The sequence below is a fragment of the Nerophis ophidion genome, linkage group LG28, assembly GCF_033978795.1.
Source record: "Nerophis ophidion isolate RoL-2023_Sa linkage group LG28, RoL_Noph_v1.0, whole genome shotgun sequence".
Lineage (NCBI taxonomy): Eukaryota > Metazoa > Chordata > Actinopteri > Syngnathiformes > Syngnathidae > Nerophis > Nerophis ophidion.
The window spans coordinates 16,090,446-16,112,929 of NC_084638.1; the positions used below are offsets into that span (position 1 = coordinate 16,090,446).

Below are 22,484 nucleotides of genomic sequence, written 5' to 3' on the forward strand. Positions count from 1 at the left end.
GAACATTACGAGTACAACAGGCCGCATATCATCCATCCATCCATCCATTTTCGTCCGCTTGTCCCTTTTGGGGACGTGGGGGGTGCTAAAACTTATCTCAGGTGCATTCGGGCAGAAGGCAGGGTACACCCTGGACAAGTCGCCACCTCATCGCAGGGCCAACACAGACAGACAACACTCACACTCACATTCACACACTATGGTCAATTTAGTGTATCATATGAAATAATACTTGGAAGACCTTATCAGCTACCAAATTTCAAAAATCAATGAGAACCTAATGATGAACCAAACAGGTAAAATGCGCAAAATGCTGGAGAAGCTAAAAGAGACAGAAACTAACAGTAAACCTGCTGTGTCTCCACAAGATAACAGACCTAGTGGAAACAGGAGAGTGGGTTCTGATAAGACGTGTTAAAAGAAAACTTTGGCCTTCTCCAAAGTGGGAGGGACCGTACCAGGTACTGTAAACAACCCCGACAGTAGTAAAAATAGCGGAAAGACTAACCTGGGTGCACTTAGCACATTGTAAAAAGGTCATATCTGTTTTATCATCCAATAAGGACAGTGAAGCAAAGTCTGGTAATAGTGTGGACTCACACGACTACTAGAGTTGGGTAGACACGAAGGCCACTGAAGACAACATACATACTTACATCATGTATATATTACATGTTATAAGAATGTTACTACATTACATATATACTTACATCATGTATATATTACATGTTATAAGAATGTTACTACATTACATATATACTTACATCATGTATATATTACATGTTATTTATTATGAATGTTATTACATTACATATGTACTTACATCATGTATATATTACATATTATAAGAATGTTACTACATTACATATATGTGCTCCAGCACATCTTCAATATGGGCTGCAGAAAGTCCCCACACTGTGGAAAACCTCATGCGTGGTCCCTATCCCCAAGTGCACGCGACCCAGCAAATCAAAGGACTACAGGCCGGTGGCTCTAACCTCCCATATCATGAAGACCATGGAGAGGTTGGTCCTGGAACAGCTCCGCCCTACAGTCAAACCCCACCTGGACCCACTCCAATTCGCCTACCAGCCCCGACTGGGAGTGGAGGACGCAGTCATCTACCTGCTGAACCGAGCCCACACCCACCTGGACAAGCCTGCAAGCAGTGTGAGGGTCGTGTTTTTTGACTTCTCCAGTGCTTTCAATACCATACGGCCTGGGCTACTGGGTGTGAAGTTGGAAAAGATGCAGGTGGAGGGCCCCGTGGTGTCCTTGGTTGTAGATTACCTGACTGACAGACCACAGTACGTTCGACTGCAGGACTGTGTCTGACAGGCTGGTCAGCAACACCGGGGCCCCGCAGGGTACGGTCCTCTCCCCGTTCCTCTTCACCATTTACACCACCGACTTCCACTATCAGTCAGAGTCCTGCCACCTTCAGAAGTTTTCTGATGAATCTGCGATAGTGGGGTGTAATGAGGATGGTGATGATGAGGAATACAGGGCACTAGTGGAGGACTTTGTCACATGGTGTGGAAAGAACCACCTCCAGCTCAATGTGACGAAGACCAAGGAGCTGGTTGTGGACCTGGGAAGGAGGAGGAGTACTCCGGCGACCCCTGTTTTCACAGGGGGGTCAATGTGGACATGGTTGAGGATTATAAATACCTCGGAGTACACATCGACAACAAGCTGAATGGGTCAAAACACGCTGAGGCCCTCTACAAGGGACAGAGCTGCCTCTACTTCCTCAGAAGGCTAGGATCCTTCATCGTCTGTACAAAGATGTTGAAGATGTTCTATGAGTCGGTGGTGGCGGGCGCCTTCTTGTACGTCGTGGCCTGCTGGGGCAGCGGGCTGAGAGTGAGGGACGCAAACAGACTGGACAAGTTGGTAGAGAAGGCCAGTAATGTGGTGGGAGTGGAGCTGGACTCTCTGGCGGTGGTGTCAGACAGGAGAAGTCTAGAAAAACTCCTAGCCATTATGGACAACACCTCCCACCCACTACACTCAGACCTTGCGGAGAGAATGAGCACGTTCAGTGGAAGGCTCAGACTCCCTAAATGCAACACGGAACGACACAGGAGGTCCTTCATACCGACAGCCATCAGACTGTATAATGCATATGTTATTTCTTGACTGCACTTAAATGTAGAATATATTTATACTATTCGTATATTATATATATATATATATATATTATTATTATTATTATTATTGTCTATTGTGAGCAAACTGTGGTGCTGAATTTCCCCCAGGGATCAATAAAGTACTTTCTATTGTATTATATTCTATATACTTAAATCATGTATTTAAAATGTTGATGAAGGTTTTAGGGTGTTATTTAGAGCACTTTATAGGCAGAATAGAACAGCTACCAATGACTTAAATGTTATCTAACTTTTGCTAAGGTTTTATTTTCTTTCTCAAATGCATAAACTAAATTAAAACATGTGTGTTCTTGGCTTTGACTTGCTCAGTGGCCTTGTGAATAGAGTGGAAGGTCGTGAGTTCAAACTAGGGCTGGGCAATATGGCCTTTTTTTAATATCTCTATATTTTTAGACCATATCATGATATACGGTATCTATCTCAATATTATGCCTTAGCCTTGAATCAACACTTGGTGCATATAATCCCGGCAGTATGATGATTCTGTGTGTCTACATTAAAACAATCTTGTTCATACTGCGTTAATATATGCTCATTTTAAACTTTCATGCAGGGAGGTAAAAAACAACTAAGTCAATTGACCAAAACTGTATTTATTAAACAGTTATTAAGCAGTGGCACAAACATTGATGTCATTTCAAAACAGATTGTCAGAGACATTTTAAAACAAGCTATTAGTGCACTTTTGTGCATGATGTCACAAAATTAAAGTGCATTTTTTGTACAGAACGCCACTACAATAGTTTAAAAAAATAAATGAAATAAGTGCACTTTTGTGTATGATGTCACATAAGATATTTCAATAACTGTCAAATAAAAATGAGCTGCATAATAGGAAATCAAATAGTGTTCGTTCTTCGCTAGGTGGTATGTTAAAAGGAGATAACGTCCTCAGTGTTGTTGACTATTTTTTTCATACGGTGTTGATCTGGAAATGTTTACTTCGGCATTTTGATGGTGTGGGCGTGTGGCACCGAATGGAGATGTTGACATGCGGAGTAAGCGCTCTTCTTTCTAGAGCAGGTGACTTTTCAAATGATGTTACATATTAGCAGTAATGCTACTTTTTGTAGCAACGCTTTTGCCCCACACTTGACAAATTACGGTTGTCTGTTTGACATATTCCCACTTGAAGCCAAACCACCGCCAGATGATGGACCCCCTGCTGTTTTTCTTGGGAATTAATTATTCCTTCATTTGCTACCAGATTCGCACCTTCTTCCTCTCGTATTACCGTATTACCATTAGCACCACAGCAAACGTTACCCATGCTGCTACCTTTCTGCACCGCGAGGGCATATACGTATGTGACGTATGTAAGAAGGTGCAGTTGCTCTCTGTGAGAAGAAGAGACAAAAAAGAGTGGGAAGAGCCTGTAGTGTAATGCCAGCAGCTAAAAGCAACTGCGAGAGAACTTATACTCGAATGTCATGATATAGTCATTTAAATTATACTCAAATATCACGATATAGTCATTTTCTATATCGCACAGAGACAAACCCGCGATATATCTAGTATATCGATATATCGCCCAGCCCTAGTTCAAACCCCGGCCGAGTCATAACAAAGACTATAAAAACGGGACTCATTGCCGGCCTGCTTGACACTTAGCATCACTGAACTTATCGTTATCGTGGGCAAAATATCGTGATACCCAGCCCTACTATGGACTAGACTCTTACACTATTATGTTAGATACACTATTGACTAGACTCTCACAACATTATAATAGATCCACTATGGACTGGACTCTCACCCTATTATTCTAGATCCACTATGGACTGAACTCTCACATTATTATGCTAGATCAACTATGGACTGGACTCTCACATTATTATGTTAGATCCACTATGGACTGGACTCTCAAAATATTATGCTAGATCCACTATAGACTGGACTCTCACACTATTATGCTAGATCCATTATGGACTGAACTCACACTATTATGCTAGATCCACTATGGACTGGATTCTCATGATATTATGATAGATCCACTATGGACTGAACTTTCACACTATTATGCTCGTTCCACTATGGACTGGACTCTCACACTGTTATGCTAGATCCACTATGGACTGGACTCTCACACTACTATGCTAGATCCACTATGGACTGGACTCTCGCACTATTATGCTAGATCCACTATGGACTGGACTCTTACAATATTATGTTAGATCCACTATGGACTGAACTCTCACAATATTATGCTAGATCCACAATGGACTGAACTCTCACACTATTATGCTAGATTCACTATGGACTGGACTCTCACACTATTATCTTAGATTCACTATGGACTGGACTCTCAGACTATTATGTTAGATCCAATGTGGACTGGACACTCACACTATTATGCTAGACCCACTATGGACTGGACTCACACACTATTATGCTAGACCCACTATGGACTGGATTCTCACACTATTATCTTAGATCCATTATGGACTGGACTCTCACACTATTATGCTAGATCCACTATGGACTGGACTCTCACACTATTATCTTAGATTCACTATGGACTGGACTCTCACACTATTATGTTAGATCCAATGAGGACTGGACTCTCACACTATTATGCCAGACCCACTATGGACTGGACTCTCACACTATTATCATAGACCCACTATGGACTGGACTCTCACACTATTATTCTAGATCCACTATGGACTGAACTCTCACATTATTATGCTAGACCCACTATGGACTGGATTCTCACACTATTATCTTAGATCCATTATGGACTGGACTCTCACACTATTATGCTAGATCCACTATGGACTGGACTCTCACACTATTATCTTAGATTCACTATGGACTGGACTCTCACACTATTATGTTAGATCCAATGTGGACTGGACTCTCACACTATTATGCTAGACCCAGTATGGACTGGACTCACACACTATTATGCTAGACCCACTATGGACTGGACTCTCACACTATTATGCTGGATCCACTATGGACTGGACTCTCACACTATTATCTTAGATTCACTATGGACTGGACTCTCACACTATTATGTTAGATCCAATGTGGACTGGACTCTCACACTATTATGCTAGACCCACTATGGACTGGACTCTCACACTATTATGCTAGACCAACTATGGACTGGACTCTGACACTATTATGCTGGATCCACTATGGACTGGACTCTCGCACGATTATGCTAGATCCACTATGGACTGGACTCTCACACTATTATGCTAGATCCACTATGGACTAGACTCTCGCACTATAATACTAGATCCACTATGGACTGGACTCTCAGACTATTATGCTAGAGCCACTATGGACTGGACTCTCACACTATTATCTTAGATCCATTATGGACTGGACTCTCACAATATTATGTTAGATCCACTAAGGACTGGACTCTCACAATATTATGTTAGATCCACTATGGACTGAACTTTTACACTATTATGCTAGATCCACTATGGACTGGACTCTCACAATATTATGCGAGATCCACTATGGACTGAACTCAAACTATTATGCTAGATCCACTCGGGACTGGACTCTCACAATATTATGTTAGATCCACTAGGGACTGGACTCTCACACTATTATCTTAGATTCACTATGGACTGGACTCTCACACTATTATGTTAGATCCAATGTGGACTGGACTCTCACACTATTATCTTAGATTCACTATGGATTGGACTCTCGCACTATTATGTTAGATCCAATGTGGACTGGACTCTCACACTATTATGCTAGACCCACTATGGAGTGGACTCTCACAATATTATGCTAGACCCACTATGGACTGGACTCTGACACTATTATGCTGGATCCACTATGGACTGGACTCTCGCACAATTATGCTAGATCCACTATGGACTGGACTCTCACAATATTATGTTAGATCCACTATGGACTGGACTCTCACAATATTATGTTAGATCCACTATGGACTGAACTTTTACACTATTATGCTAGATCCACTATGGACTGGACTCTCACAATATCATGCGAGATCCACTATGTACTGAACTTTGACAATATTATTCTAGATCCACTATGGACTGAACTCACACTATTATGCTAGATCCACTAGGGACTGGATTCTCACACTATTATGCTAGATCCACTAGGGACTGGACTCTCACACTATTATGCTAGATCCACTATGGACTCAACTCTCACAATATTATGCTAGATCCACTATGGACTGAACTTTCACAATATTATGCTAGATCCACTATGGACTGAACTCACACTATTATGCTAGATCCACTATGGACTGGACTCTCACAATATTATGCTAGATCCACTATGGACTGAACTTTCACAATATTATGCTAGATCCACTATGGACTGAACTCACACTATTATGCTAGATCCACTATGGACTGGACTCTCACACTATTATGCTAAATCTACTATGGACTGGACTCTCATGATATTATGCTCGTTCCACTATGGACTGGACTCTCACACTGTTATGCTAGATCCACTGTGGACAGGACTCTCACACTATTATGCCAGATCCACTATGGACTGGTCTCTCGCACTATTATGCTAGATCAACTATGGACTGGACTCTCAGACTATTATGCTAGATCCACTATGGACTGGACTCTCACACTATTATGCTAGACCCACTATGGACTGGACTCTCACAATATTATGCTAGATCCACTATGGACTGAACTTTCACAATATTATGCTAGATCCACTATGGACTGAACTCTCACACTATTATGCTAGATCTACTATGGACTGGATTCTCATGATATTATGCTCGTTCCACTATGGACTGGACTCTCACACTATTATGCTGGATCCACTATGGACTGGACTCTCGCAGAATTATGCTAGATCCACTATGGACTGGACTCTCACAATATTATGTTAGATCCACTATGGACTGGACTCTCACAATATTATGTTAGAGACACTATGGACTGAACTTTTACGCTATTATGCTAGATCCACTATGGACTGGACTCTCACAGTATTATGCGAGATCCACTATGGACTGAACTTTCACAATATTATGCTAGATCCACTATGGACTGAACTCTCACACTAGTATGCTAGATCTACTATGGACTGGATTCTCATGATATTATGCTCGTTCCATTATGGACTGGACTCTCACACTGTTATGCTAGATCCACTATGGACTGGACTCTAACACTATTATGCTGGATCCACTATGGACTGGACTCTCACACTATTATATTAGATCCATAATGGACTGGACACTCACACTATTATGCTAGATCCACTATGAACTGGACTCTGACAGTATTATGCTAGATCCACTATGGACTGAACTTTCACAATATTATGCTAGATCCACTATGGACTGAACTCTCACACTATTATGCTAGATTCACTATGGACTAGACTCTCGCACTATTATACTAGATCCACTATGGACTGGACTCTCAGACTATTATGCTAGAGCCACTATGAACTGGACTCTCACACTATTATCTTAGATCCATTATGGACTGGATTCCCACACTATTATGTTAGACCCACTATGCACTGGACTCTCACACTATTATGCTAGACCCACTATGGCCTGGTCTCTCACACTATTATGCTAGATCCACTATGGACTGGACTCTCGCACTATTATGCTAGATCCACTATGGACTGGAATCACAAAATATTATGTTAGATCCACTATGGACTGGACTCTCACAATATTAAGCTAGATCAACTATGGACTGAACTTTTACACTATTATGCTAGATCCACTATGGAATGAACTCTCACAATATTATGCTAGATCCACTCTGGACTGAACTCTCACACTATTATGCTAGATCCACTAGGGACTGGACTCTTACAATATCATGCTAGATCCACAATGGACTGAACTCTCACACTATTATGCTAGATCTACTATGGACTGGATTCTCATGATATTATGCTCGTTCCACTATGGACTGGACTCTCACACTGTTATGCTAGATCCACTATGGACTGGACTCTTGCACTATTATGCTAGATCTACTATGGACTGGACTCTCAGACTATTAGGCTAGAGCCACTATGGACTGGACTCTCACACTATTATCTATGATCCATTATGGACTGGAATCTCACACTATTATGTTAGATCCACTATGGACTGAACTTTTACACTATTATGCTAGATCCACTATGGACTGGACTCTCACAGTATTATGCTAGATCCACTATGGACTGAACTTTCACAATATTATGCAAGATCCACTATAGACTGAACTCTCACACTATTATGCTAGATCTACTATGGACTGGATTCTCATGATATTATGCTCGTTCCACTATGGACTGGACTCTCACACTATTATGCTAGACCCACTATGGACTGGACTCTCACACTATTATGCTAGATCCACTATGGACTGGACTCTCACACTATTATGCTAGATCTACTATGGACTGGACTCTCGCACTATTATGCTAGATCCACTATGGACTGGACTCTCACAATATTATGGTAGATCCACTATGGACTGGACTCTCACAATATTATGTTAGATCCACTATGGACTGGACTCTCACAATATTATGCTAGATCCACTATGGACTGAACTTTTACACTATTATGCTAGATCCACTATGGACTGGACTCTCAAAATATTATACTAGATCCACTATGGACTGAACTCTCACAATATTATGTTAGACCCACTATGGACTGGACTCTCACACTATTATGCTGGATCCACTATGGACTGGATTCTCGCACAATTATGCTAGATCCACTACGGACTGGACTCTCACAATATTATGTTAGATCCACTATGGACTGGACTCTCACAATATTATGTTAGATCCACTATGGACTGAACTTTTACACTATTATGCTAGATCCACTATGGACTGGACTCTCACATTATTAAGCTAGATCCACTATGGACTGAACTTTCACAATATTATGCTAGATCCACTATGGACTGAACTCTCACAATATTATGTTAGACCCACTATGGACTGGACTCTCACACTATTATGCTGGATCCACTATGGACTGGACTCTCGCAGTATTATGTATTATTATGTATTATTATGTATTATGTATTATTATGCTAGATCCACTATGGACTGGACTCTCACAATATAATGTTAGATCCACTATGGACTGGACTCTCACAGTATCATGCTAGATCCACTATGGACTGAACTTTCACAATATTATGCTAGATCCACTATGGACTGGACTCTCACAGTATTATGCTAGATCCACTATGGACTGAACTCTCACACTATTATGCTAGATCTACTATGGACTGGATTCTCATGATATTATGCTCGTTCCACTATGGACTGGACTCTCACAGTTATGCTCGTTCCACTATGGACTGGACTCTCACAATATTATGTTAGATCCACTATGGACTGGACTCTCACAATATTATGTTAGAGACACTATGGACTGAACTCTCACACTATTATGCTAGACCCACTATGGACTGGACTCTCACACTATTATGCTAGATCCACTATGGACTGGACTCTCACACTATTATGCTAGATCTACTATGGACTGGACTCTCGCACTATTATGCTAGATCCACTATGGACTGGACTCTCACAATATTATGGTAGATCCACTATGGACTGGACTCTCACAATATTATGTTAGATCCACTATGGACTGGACTCTCACAATATTATGCTAGATCCACTATGGACTGAACTTTTACACTATTATGCTAGATCCACTATGGACTGGACTCTCAAAATATTATACTAGATCCACTATGGACTGAACTCTCACAATATTATGTTAGACCCACTATGGACTGGACTCTCACACTATTATGCTGGATCCACTATGGACTGGATTCTCGCACAATTATGCTAGATCCACTACGGACTGGACTCTCACAATATTATGTTAGATCCACTATGGACTGGACTCTCACAATATTATGTTAGATCCACTATGGACTGAACTTTTACACTATTATGCTAGATCCACTATGGACTGGACTCTCACATTATTAAGCTAGATCCACTATGGACTGAACTTTCACAATATTATGCTAGATCCACTATGGACTGAACTCTCACAATATTATGTTAGACCCACTATGGACTGGACTCTCACACTATTATGCTGGATCCACTATGGACTGGACTCTCGCAGTATTATGTATTATTATGTATTATTATGTATTATGTATTATTATGCTAGATCCACTATGGACTGGACTCTCACAATATAATGTTAGATCCACTATGGACTGGACTCTCACAGTATCATGCTAGATCCACTATGGACTGAACTTTCACAATATTATGCTAGATCCACTATGGACTGGACTCTCACAGTATTATGCTAGATCCACTATGGACTGAACTCTCACACTATTATGCTAGATCTACTATGGACTGGATTCTCATGATATTATGCTCGTTCCACTATGGACTGGACTCTCACAGTTATGCTCGTTCCACTATGGACTGGACTCTCACAATATTATGTTAGATCCACTATGGACTGGACTCTCACAATATTATGTTAGAGACACTATGGACTGAACTTGTACACTATTATGCTAGATCCACTATGGACTGGACTCTCACAGTATTATGCTAGATCCACTATGGACTGAACTTTCACAATATTATGCTAGATCCACTATGGACTGAACTCTCACACTATTATGCTAGATCTACTATGGACTGGATTCTCATGATATTATGCTCGTTCCACTATGGACTGGACTCTCCCACTGTTATGCTAGATCCACTATGGACTGGACTCTCACACTATTATGCTAGATCCACTATGGACTAGACTCTTGCACTATTATACCAGATCCACTATGGACTGGACTCTCAGACTATTATGCTAGAGCCACTATGGACTGGACTCTCACACTATTATCTTAGATCCATTATGGACTGGACTCTCACAATATTATGTTAGATCCACTATGGACTGGACTCTCACACTATTATGTTAGACCCACTATGCACTGGACTCTCACACTATTATGCTAGACCCACTATGGACTGGACTCTCACACTATTATGCTAGATCCACTATGGACTGGACTCTCACACTATTATGCTAGATCCACTATGGACTGGAATCTCAAAATATTATGTTAGATCCACTATGGACTGGACTCTCACAATATTATGTTAGATCCACTGTGGACAGGACTCTCACACTATTATGCCAGATCCACTATGGACTGGTCTCTCGCACTATTATGCTAGATCAACTATGGACTGGACTCTCAGACTATTATGCTAGATCCACTATGGACTGGACTCTCACACTATTATGCTAGACCCACTATGGACTGGACTCTCACAATATTATGCTAGATCCACTATGGACTGAACTTTCACAATATTATGCTAGATCCACTATGGACTGAACTCTCACACTATTATGCTAGATCTACTATGGACTGGATTCTCATGATATTATGCTCGTTCCACTATGGACTGGACTCTCACACTATTATGCTGGATCCACTATGGACTGGACTCTCGCAGAATTATGCTAGATCCACTATGGACTGGACTCTCACAATATTATGTTAGATCCACTATGGACTGGACTCTCACAATATTATGTTAGAGACACTATGGACTGAACTTTTACGCTATTATGCTAGATCCACTATGGACTGGACTCTCACAGTATTATGCGAGATCCACTATGGACTGAACTTTCACAATATTATGCTAGATCCACTATGGACTGAACTCTCACACTAGTATGCTAGATCTACTATGGACTGGATTCTCATGATATTATGCTCGTTCCATTATGGACTGGACTCTCACACTGTTATGCTAGATCCACTATGGACTGGACTCTAACACTATTATGCTGGATCCACTATGGACTGGACTCTCACACTATTATATTAGATCCATAATGGACTGGACACTCACACTATTATGCTAGATCCACTATGAACTGGACTCTGACAGTATTATGCTAGATCCACTATGGACTGAACTTTCACAATATTATGCTAGATCCACTATGGACTGAACTCTCACACTATTATGCTAGATTCACTATGGACTAGACTCTCGCACTATTATACTAGATCCACTATGGACTGGACTCTCAGACTATTATGCTAGAGCCACTATGAACTGGACTCTCACACTATTATCTTAGATCCATTATGGACTGGATTCCCACACTATTATGTTAGACCCACTGTGCACTGGACTCTCACACTATTATGCTAGACCCACTATGGCCTGGTCTCTCACACTATTATGCTAGATCCACTATGGACTGGACTCTCGCACTATTATGCTAGATCCACTATGGACTGGAATCACAAAATATTATGTTAGATCCACTATGGACTGGACTCTCACAATATTAAGCTAGATCAACTATGGACTGAACTTTTACACTATTATGCTAGATCCACTATGGAATGAACTCTCACAATATTATGCTAGATCCACTCTGGACTGAACTCTCACACTATTATGCTAGATCCACTAGGGACTGGACTCTTACAATATCATGCTAGATCCACAATGGACTGAACTCTCACACTATTATGCTAGATCTACTATGGACTGGATTCTCATGATATTATGCTCGTTCCACTATGGACTGGACTCTCACACTGTTATGCTAGATCCACTATGGACTGGACTCTTGCACTATTATGCTAGATCTACTATGGACTGGACTCTCAGACTATTAGGCTAGAGCCACTATGGACTGGACTCTCACACTATTATCTATGATCCATTATGGACTGGAATCTCACACTATTATGTTAGATCCACTATGGACTGAACGTTTACACTATTATGCTAGATCCACTATGGACTGGACTCTCACAGTATTATGCTAGATCCACTATGGACTGAACTTTCACAATATTATGCAAGATCCACTATAGACTGAACTCTCACACTATTATGCTAGATCTACTATGGACTGGATTCTCATGATATTATGCTCGTTCCACTATGGACTGGACTCTCACACTATTATGCTAGACCCACTATGGACTGGACTCTCACACTATTATGCTAGATCCACTATGGACTGGACTCTCACACTATTATGCTAGATCTACTATGGACTGGACTCTCGCACTATTATGCTAGATCCACTATGGACTGGACTCTCACAATATTATGGTAGATCCACTATGGACTGGACTCTCACAATATTATGTTAGATCCACTATGGACTGGACTCTCACAATATTATGCTAGATCCACTATGGACTGAACTTTTACACTATTATGCTAGATCCACTATGGACTGGACTCTCAAAATATTATACTAGATCCACTATGGACTGAACTCTCACAATATTATGTTAGACCCACTATGGACTGGACTCTCACACTATTATGCTGGATCCACTATGGACTGGATTCTCGCACAATTATGCTAGATCCACTACGGACTGGACTCTCACAATATTATGTTAGATCCACTATGGACTGGACTCTCACAATATTATGTTAGATCCACTATGGACTGAACTTTTACACTATTATGCTAGATCCACTATGGACTGGACTCTCACATTATTAAGCTAGATCCACTATGGACTGAACTTTCACAATATTATGCTAGATCCACTATGGACTGAACTCTCACAATATTATGTTAGACCCACTATGGACTGGACTCTCACACTATTATGCTGGATCCACTATGGACTGGACTCTCGCAGTATTATGCAGTATTATGTATTATTATGTATTATGTATTATTATGCTAGATCCACTATGGACTGGACTCTCACAATATAATGTTAGATCCACTATGGACTGGACTCTCACAGTATCATGCTAGATCCACTATGGACTGAACTTTCACAATATTATGCTAGATCCACTATGGACTGGACTCTCACAGTATTATGCTAGATCCACTATGGACTGAACTCTCACACTATTATGCTAGATCTACTATGGACTGGATTCTCATGATATTATGCTCGTTCCACTATGGACTGGACTCTCACAGTTATGCTCGTTCCACTATGGACTGGACTCTCACAATATTATGTTAGATCCACTATGGACTGGACTCTCACAATATTATGTTAGATCCACTATGGACTGAACTTTCACAATATTATGCTAGATCCACTATGGACTGAACTCTCACACTATTATGCTAGATCTACTATGGACTGGATTCTCATGATATTATGCTCGTTCCACTATGGACTGGACTCTCCCACTGTTATGCTAGATCCACTATGGACTGGACTCTCACACTATTATGCTAGATCCACTATGGACTAGACTCTTGCACTATTATACCAGATCCACTATGGACTGGACTCTCAGACTATTATGCTAGAGCCACTATGGACTGGACTCTCACACTATTATCTTAGATCCATTATGGACTGGACTCTCACAATATTATGTTAGATCCACTATGGACTGGACTCTCACACTATTATGTTAGACCCACTATGCACTGGACTCTCACACTATTATGCTAGACCCACTATGGACTGGACTCTCACACTATTATGCTAGATCCACTATGGACTGGACTCTCACACTATTATGCTAGATCCACTATGGACTGGAATCTCAAAATATTATGTTAGATCCACTATGGACTGGACTCTCACAATATTATGCTAGATCCACTATGGACTGAACTTTTACACTATTATGCTAGATCCAGTATGGACTGGACTCTCACAATATTATGCTAGGTCCACTATGGACTGAACTCTCACAATATTATGCTAGATCCACTATGGACTGAACTCTCACACTATTATGCTAGATCCACTAGGGACTGGACTCTTACAATATTATGCTAGATCCACTATAGACTGGACTCCCACACTATTATGCTAGATCTACTATGGACTGGATTCTCATGATATTATGCTCGTTCCACTATGGACTGGACTCTCACACTGTTATGCTAGATCCACTATGGACTGGACTCTCACACTATTATGCTAGATCCACTATGAACTGGACTCTCGCACTATTAGGCTAGAGCCACTATGGACTGGACTCTCAGACTATTAGGCTAGAGCCACTATGGACTGGACTCTCACACTATTATCTTAGATCCATTATGGACTGGAATCTCACACTATAATGTTAGATCCACTTTGGACTGGACTCGCACACACATCAGTCCCCTCCAAGGTTTCTCATTGTCATCCCAATGGGATGAGTTTTTCCTTGCCCTAATGTGGGATCCTAGCCGAGGATGTCGTTGTGTCTTGTGCAGCCCTTTGAGACACTCATAATTTAGGGCTATAAAAGTAAACACTGATTAATTGATTGATAAGTAACTCATTTTTACAGGTAGCTAAGCAACCATGTGGTTGGAAGTCCCAGACATACGTGCATCAACAACACCCACATTTTTACATACAACATATTTAAGAATGGCGGTAATAAATAAATATAAAGTTAGTAAAGATGTGAGATTAAGGAGTAAACCAACCTGTTCTGCGTAAAACAACTTGAAGTTTCTTGAAACCAGCGTCCAGTAGTTGATGTGTCGCACCTTCTCCTCTTGTGTTGGACAAAGTTCCTCCTCATACTTTGCTATCGTTCTTTCGCACATTTTCACACAATCACAACACTTCACACTCACATTTGATCTCTACTTAGCCATGTGTTGATAACGTCCGCGTTTCTTTTTTAGCATCTAACAAGCTAACCTAACTAGCAGGCTAAGCTAGCTCGAGGAGCATCAAAGTGCGCTCAGACTAATATAACTGGATGCAAACAGTTAATAACGATGTTTACTCTATTTAGTAGAGTCTAATAAAGGACATATATGTGTACATGGAGGCACAGATTAACAACACTTAACTGTGACGACTACAATAATGTCTTCACCGTCAGAAGCCATCTTGCTTTATCCTCGCCGTGTTTGGTTCTCGCGCGCAGTGTTGGCAGATCTCGCGAGAGAAAAAAGTAACCAGCTCTCTCTTCCAGATCTCGCGAGAGAAACAAGTAACCACCCCCGGTACAACTATTTCAACATTCTGAAAATAAAAGTAAACTTGTCTATTTTACATTTTCAAAACAAAATCATACAACTTATTTCTGTAAAAATATTAAAATATTTAACAATGTATTGAAACAACAGTAGCATAAGGAAATTAAAAAAAGAAACAAAAGAAATATTACACTGATATTACTTTTTGTCTTTGAAGTTCGCAGTATTCAAACTATTCAAATGTGAGCTAGGTAACATAGACAGTGATGGGCAAGCGACCTGGAAAATGTAAGTAATGTAATGTAAGTAAAGCTAAGTTACTCTCAATTAAAAGTAGCTAAGCTATCCTCAGAGAATTGTAGAAAGCTACACTACACGCTACACTGCAAAAGTAGCTTGCCACATCAAAGCTACAATTAACAGCATTTCTATCCACATGTATAATATCAATGTTAATGTAACTGAGAGTGTAGAAATGGACCCAGTGAGAGAACTACATGTCTTCAACTCATCACTGAGCTTGTTCCACCATTTAAATACTAAAACTGAAATACATTTGAATTTTATATTCCTTCTTACTTTACCTATTTCAAAAATCAATATCCCTCGTAAATGATAGCTTTCTCCTCTTAATTGAAATAACCTAAGAATACAAGCAGGAAGACTGTTGTTCTTTACTCCAAACATAATTTACATTGTTCTTAAAAACACAATATCTGAATATTTTAACACATTAGAACTAATAAATAATGGATTTGTATGTTCATAATAGCACATTTTGTGTATTATTCTGATGACCCTTTTTTGAAGATTTAATTATTGGGTCTATGTTTGTTTTATAAACATTTCCCCAAACTTCAACACAATACGTTAGATAAGGGAAAATAAAAGAATAATATAACATATGCTGACTTGTCTTATTCAGCATGTGTCTTACTTTATAAAGAATAGCAAAGCATTTGGATATTTTTCCCTTTATATATTCAGCAGAATGTTTTCCACAGCCCTACTGCACTTGCATAACTATACATTAAGGCTACGTTAAGGTAAATAATTTAACTATTTGTGCTTACATACCTTACTGATTAATATTTGGTTGAATTTCACATACACTTATACACATATATAGTCATTGCTTTCAACACTTTCAACTGATTTTCAATTGTAGTTCTTAAAAAAGCTAACATAAACGACTAGCTGTTAATTGAATGAAAAATGTCTAAAACTAATAATGCTAAAGTTTTACAATGCATTTACGTTTGTGTATTTACTTTTGTTAAGCTGCATAATTTCGAAATGATTTCTACTACCTCTTGTAGTAACATTGATGAATCTCTCCATACACCATGTAATCAGTCTAATAATAAATAGATTTCAATGTAATTGTACTACTGCTATAGTTCGGGGCTGTGTTCTACTTATGGTAGAAAACAGTCAACGCAAGACAGCATCAAACGCTTATAGCAACATATTCATGTGCACATGAAAGTGTATTTTAAAAGTAATCAACACTGTAAGTGTTTTCACACTGAGGTCATGATCATGATACCCAAAAACCTAATTTATGTTAGTATAATTCTAATGGTTTATCAAACTAGCCATGTGTTTAGCTGTGTTTAAATACTTTTTAAAGTTTATTTGTATGTCACATTTTCCTTGTTAAAGATTTGTTTTACAAACTTGTACACAATGCACATTTGTGCATTTGTACACATCAATGATATATTATATAATTTTACTTTTACTTCTAACGACTGCAAACCATGGATGTGCATGTACACCGTATGTGCTTTATGTACTTTGTCATTCATTCACTCACTATTTTCATTATCTTCATGGATTTAATGTTTTCCTAAAACAACAATATTACAAACTTGATTCACATGTACATACTCTTGGATAGTTTAAAATGTTGCTTATTTTAGACAGCATGCAAAAGTATTTTACAATGTTTAAGTTTTGGTATCAATATGCTATATGCCTAAGTAAGAAGTGAGTGTTTCCCCACACTTAATTGTTGAATAAATTAATAATTTTAAGGTGATTGCACACCCATTCATGACAGTAAAAGTTCCTCTTTGTACCTATTTTAACTACTAAAAACAATCCACAGTATCTACTTTAAAAGCGTAATAAACAAGTAAATAAGTTACTGTAGTTACTGTTACTACTACCATGAATTGATTAACGTGGACCTCGACTTAAACAAGATGAAAAACTTTTGGGGTGTTACCATATAGTGGTCAATTGTATGGAATATGTACTGTACTGTGCAATCTACTAATAAAAGTTTCAATCAATCAATCAATAGAGATAAGCTCTTTTTGTTTTTAAACTGTGTCCTGTTTTTAAACACGACACACATAGGCGTGGTCAAAAGTTGTAAAGATTATAATGTCGTGGCTGTCTTGAGTTTCCAATCATTACTACAACTCTTATTTTTTTTGTGATAGAGTGATCAGAGCACATACTTGTTGGGCCCAAATAAATTCATGAAGTTTGGTTCTTTTACTAATTTATTATGGGTCTACTAAAAATGTGAGCAAATCTGCTGGGTCAAAAGTATACATACAGCAATGTTAATATTTGCTTACATGTCCCTTGGCAAGTTTCACTGCGAAAAGGCACTTTTGGTAGCCATCCACAAGCTTCTTGTTGAATTTTTGACCACTCCTCTTGACAAAATTGGCGCAGTTCAGCTAAATGTGTTGGTTTTCTTACATGGACTTGTTTTTTCAGCATTGTCCACACATTTAATTCAGGACTTTGGGAAAGCCATTCTAAAACCTTAATTCCAGCCTGATTTAGCCATTCCTTTACCATTTTTGACATGTGTTTGGGGTCATTGCCATGTTGGAACACCCAACTGTGCCCAAGACCCATCCTCCGTACTGATGATTTTAGGTTGTCCTCAAGAACTTTTTCATTGTCCCATTTACTCTCTGTAAAGCCCCAGTTGCAATGGCAGCAAAACAGGCCCAGAACATAATGCTATAACCACCATGCTTAGGCGTGGTGTTCCTGGAATTAAAGGCCTCACCTTTTTTTTTCCTCCAAACATACTGCTAGGTATTGTGACCAAACAGCTCAATTTTTGTGTTCATCTGATATCGCATGGACAAAGATAAGACCTTCTGGAGGAAAATTCTGTGGGCAGATTAAACACAATTTAAGCTGTTTGGCCACAATACCCAGCAATATGTTTGGAGGAGAAAAGATGAGGCGCTTAAACCAAGGAACAGCATACAGACCATCAAGCGTGGTGGTGGTAGTATTATGTCTTGGGCGCAGTTGGGTGTTCCAACAGGACAATGACCCCAAACACACGTCAAAAGTGGTAAAGGAATGGATGAATCAGGCTAGAATGAAGGTTTTAGAAAGGCCTTCCCAAAGTCCTGACTTAAACCATTTTGATTGATTGAAACTTTTATAAGGAAATTGCACAGTACAGTACATATTCCATACAATTGACCACTAAATGGTAACACCCAAATAAGTTTTTCAACTTTTTTAAGTCGGGGTCCACGTTAATCAATTCATGGAACATGCGGACAATGCTGAAGAAACAAGTCCATGTCAGAAAACCAACACATTTAGCTAAACCGCACCAATTTTGTGGAGAGGAGTGGTCAAAAATCTCAAGCAGAAGCTTGTGGATGCCTACCAAAAACGCCTTATTGCAGTGAAATTTGCAAAGGGACATGTAAGCGAATGTTAACATTGCTGTATGTATACTTTTGACCCAGCAGATTTGCTCATATTTTCAGTAGACCCATAATAAATTCATAAAAGAAGCAAACTTCATGAATGTTTTTTGTGACCAAAAAGTATGTGCTCCAATCACTCTATCACAAAAAAATAAGAGTTGTAGAAATTATTGGAAACTGAAGACAGCCATGACATTATGTTCTTTACAAGTGTATGTAAACTTTTGACCACCTGTGTGTGTGTGTGTGTGTATATATATATATATATATATATATATATATATATATATACATACACACACACACACACACATACTGTGTGTTCTAAAAAACAACCAATAGTAACAAGTCATTTATTTTAGTTTTTACTTAAGCAAGTTGCAAACAAGACACTTTAATGTTTGCGGCCATTGTGATTATATTATATATTAAAAATGTCACGCTCTTGTAAATAATCAAATATAGCTTAGTAAAGATGTGAGAGGATGAAGTCAACAAACCTGTTCTGTGTAACACAACTTGATGTTTTGTGAAAACAGCGTCCAGTAGTCGATTGTTCTCCTCTTTTGTCCTAGAGAGTTCCGCCTCGTATTCTGCAATCTTTCTTTCCAACACTACAAATAAGTCTTCAACGGCAGCAGTTAGTCGCTGATCCACCAACGCTCTCAACATTTGTAATGTAGACATTTTCACACAATCACAACACTTTACTCTCACACCTGATCTCTACTTAGCGATGTGTTGATAACTTCTGTGTCTTCTGTTAGCAGCTAACAAGCTAAGCTAACTAGCGAGCTAAGCTAAGTAACAAATTAAGCTAGCACGGGAAACGGCACAGTGCTTCAAGCGCATCGAGACAATCGTATCCTTAAATGAGGAATCCAATATATATTTTATATGACATACATATTTGAAAACTGGAAAACAAATAATAAGACCGACTTGTTAGCGTCCCGCACACTTCCTTCTATGTCAATGCGCTTTCATGACAATTCCCTCACTTGACGTTACAAGACAATACTGCTTTGCTCTCGCGAGATGTGTCATGCGCACAAGAGTCAAAGCAACGATGCGTCATCACGGCCGCCTTTTCAAGCATTTACTGCATATTTACTGCACTACAGAGGTCTATCAATGATTAAAATTACCTAATTTTCAACAGATTTTCAGTCTGTTTGCTTGAATTTAAACGTCAGACACATACTTATCATACCAAATATTTTAATTCAAGATTTAAATGAAGGCTTTCATACCAAAATAAATACATAGTGTGGGAGAGTGTGTAATATAATTGGCAACATGCTGTTTGGTTGCATATTAAAACCGAATGCAATTAAATATATTCGTTTCTATAATACATCAAACTATTCAATAATAATATTACGTTATGTATTAGAATACACTGAAACAAATAAAATGTATTCATATATAGTATACTTAAAGGCATACTGAAACCCACTACTACCGATCATGCAGTCTGATAGTTTATAAATCAATGATGAAATATTAACATTACAACACATGCCAATATGGCCGGTTTAGTTTACTAAATTACAATTTTAAATTTCCCGCGGAGTTTCTTGTTGAAAACATTGCGGAATGATGACGCGTATGATGACATGTGTTTGTCACGTCTCAGATTGTAGCGGGCATATTAGCTCAGCACCACTTATGTCCAAAAGTCGTCTCTTTTCATCGCACAATTACATAGTAATTTGGACATCTGTGTTGCTGAATCTTTTGCAATTTGTTCAATCAATAATGGAGACGTCAAATAAGAATGCTGTTGGTGGAAAGCGGTGGATTGCCGCTGCCTTTGGCAACCGAGACACAGCTGGTGTTTCTTTCTTTGTTGTGAAGCTTTAACACAGAGCGGTCAAGCAAACATGTTTCTCTACGTCAACCAGCAAGTTTTTGGATGGGAAAATTGTGATATTAAGTCGGCTCTTACCGGAGACTTCAGTGGATTACTGGACCTCCTCCTGTAGCTGTCAAATAGGCAGCTGTGATCTTGGCTCCTCCATTGGCTTCTCTCAGAGACACTGGCGTTCACCGCAGCCATCCAAATTTCAGGTATGACTTTAGAATCTCACTAAAATACTATTAACACAATAAGCGGATAAGGGATTTTCCAGAATTATCCTAGTAAATGTGTCTAATTACATCTGAAACGCTCACACTGCCGCCGCCCGGAGCCGTTGCTTTTTCTTTTTGTTGTCCTTCACTCTAACTTTCCTCATCCACAAATCTTTCACCCTCGCTCAAACTAATGGGGAAATTGTCGCTTTCACGGTCATAATAGCTCTTGCTGCTTGAGGCTATGATTATAAACAATGTGAGGATGTGAGGAACCCTACAACCCGTGACATCACGCGCACATCGTCTGCTACTTCCGGTAAACGCAAGGCTTTTTTATTAATGACCAAAAGTTGCAAACTTTATCGTCGATGTTCTCTACTAAATCCTTTCAGCAAAAATATGGCAATATTGCGAAATGATCAAGTATGACACATAGAATGGACCTGCTATCCCCGTTTAAATAAGAAAATCTCATTTCAGTAGGCGTTTAAGTCAAGTAAATAACTTACACAGCAGAAGTGTTGCAAAAGTCATGTGTAAACAGCCAGCCGATCAGGGTTTCTGCATCACACAAATTTGATTAGTTTTTTACACACG

The 22,484-nt window shown here is 39.3% G+C and overlaps 3 protein-coding genes across 4 annotated transcripts in view; 1 reads left to right on the forward strand and 2 right to left on the reverse strand.

Moving 5' to 3' along the window:
* The window catches only part of LOC133545326 (gastrula zinc finger protein XlCGF57.1-like), a 29,041-nt gene extending 12,950 nt beyond the window's left edge, over positions 1-16,091 (reverse strand). For both annotated transcript variants that reach the window (XM_061890801.1, XM_061890802.1), the window contains exon 1: positions 15,598-16,091. The gene's annotated coding sequence lies outside the window, so the exon portion shown is untranslated. The remainder of the gene's footprint in view (positions 1-15,597) is intronic.
* LOC133545305 (gastrula zinc finger protein XlCGF26.1-like) overlaps positions 1-22,484 on the forward strand; it is a 371,250-nt gene that overhangs the window by 101,225 nt on the left and 247,541 nt on the right. The window lies entirely within an intron of this gene.
* The window catches only part of LOC133545354 (zinc finger protein 33A-like), a 333,514-nt gene that overhangs the window by 73,736 nt on the left and 237,294 nt on the right, over positions 1-22,484 (reverse strand). The window lies entirely within an intron of this gene.